Source organism: Vombatus ursinus, unplaced genomic scaffold (assembly GCF_900497805.2).
Source record: "Vombatus ursinus unplaced genomic scaffold, bare-nosed wombat genome assembly UNPS02014838.1, whole genome shotgun sequence".
In the NCBI taxonomy this organism is placed as follows: Eukaryota; Metazoa; Chordata; class Mammalia; order Diprotodontia; family Vombatidae; genus Vombatus; species Vombatus ursinus.
In genome coordinates this window covers 573110-574673 of record NW_020954616.1, presented here as the reverse complement: position 1 = coordinate 574673, position 1564 = coordinate 573110, and the positions used below count along the sequence as shown (strand labels likewise).

Genomic DNA, 1564 nt, shown 5'->3' with positions numbered 1-1564 from the left:
GTCCCGGGTGGGGGAAGGGGGGCTTGGGTTTTTTGGGGGGGTCTTGGGCTTCCCCGCCTCTGGCCCGTCCCTCCACCCTGCAGGGCCCCCCTAGTCGGGGAGGGGAAGGGGCGCACGGGGGGGCGGGGCTCAGGCCTGGCAAGCCGGGGACTTTCCTGGGCCCGGGGCCGGGGCGGGGGCCTGAGAGGTCCCAGAGGGAGCTGTTTTCAGCCCGGGACCTGGAGTCTGGAGCGGGCGGGTGTAGAGGGGGATCTGGAGGTGTCTTTGAAGCTTGAGGAGGGGATCGGTGTGCGGGCGTGTCGCGTCTGGGGGGTTGCATGGAGTCCCGGGAGGGCGCTGGAGGGGCTGTAAAGGGGGAGCGGGTGTGGAGCTTGGAGAAGGGGACTGGCGAGGCTTTCTTGGGGGCCCGGAGGTCAGACCCTAGCAACCACCCCTCTTCCCTTTTCTCATGCTCCCCTCTTTGGAGGGCAAAGGGACCTGCCACTGTAAGAACTGTCGGGGGGGGGGCATGTGTGCCCTAGTCTGTCTTTGTGTTTGTGTTCGTGCACGCCTGTCCCTGCAGGTGTGTGCCTTCGTGTTTGGGGTGTGTAGGGGTTTCTTTCTAGCTACTAGCGTCTATATGGGGGCAGGGAGTGTCTGGAGTGTCCCTAGTGTTAGGGGATCTGTATGTGTGTCCTTGTATACTGAGGAAGGGAGATGTGTATAGTAGGAGAATGAGAATGTTTGTCTACATAGGTGCATGTATGTTGGTAAAGGTGTATGTATATCTTGGTAAGGGTTGTGTTTGCAGGCCCAAATATTGAGCAGGATGGGGGCGTGTGTCTTAGTGAAGGGTGTGTATAAGGAGGACCAGAGGTGTGTACGGAAGATAGTTGTTTTTATTTAAAGGGTCTGTGTACTTGTGTATGTGTGTACTACTGTGTTTTGAGATGTTTCATATGTATATCAGATGGGTGTGCCTTTAAGTGAGTGTCTGTCCCTGGTGATGGTGTGTGTATTGGGGAGGCGGGAGGTGTTATGCCCTCCCCATCTAGATAGGTGAGGTGGACTTGAAACTCTTGGCGGAAGGGTCTCCCCGTGACCCCTGGAGTGCGTGGACGATTTGGGAACAGTAACAGTAGGTTTATTGTTGGAAACAAGAATGGGGTGGGAATGGGTGGGCAGCCTTTTGTGGGTCAGGCAGGGCTTGCTAGTGGCTGGTGTGTGTAAGTTGTGGCATGTTCTCATCAAAACTCTTTTCTACATCCATGCCCAAGGGGAAGTTGGTAGAAAGTGGAGACCTTTATAGAGCTGGGGGGGAGGGGAGGGGCTGTAAGTAAGGGTCTGCGTTTGATTGAGTGTTTTTTTCAACCCTTACCAGAAGGACTAGGGGAGTCCAGACTCTTGGGTTCTCTTCCCAAGTTTAATGTCTTATCTGCTATGGCTTTTGGCCTTCCTCCAAGCACTTAACCTTTTTTCCCCCTCCACTTTGCCCACACTACTTTTCCCCAGGGTTAGTATTTCGCCACCCAGTTCTGCTCTTGGAACTTTAAGGCCTTTGTGGAGTTTTGGGATTCTGATACAG

General features: G+C 54.9%; 1 protein-coding gene across 1 annotated transcript in view; it reads left to right on the top strand.

Moving 5' to 3' along the window:
• Positions 1–1564, top strand: part of VANGL2 (VANGL planar cell polarity protein 2) — a 36046-nt gene that overhangs the window by 181 nt on the left and 34301 nt on the right. The window lies entirely within an intron of this gene.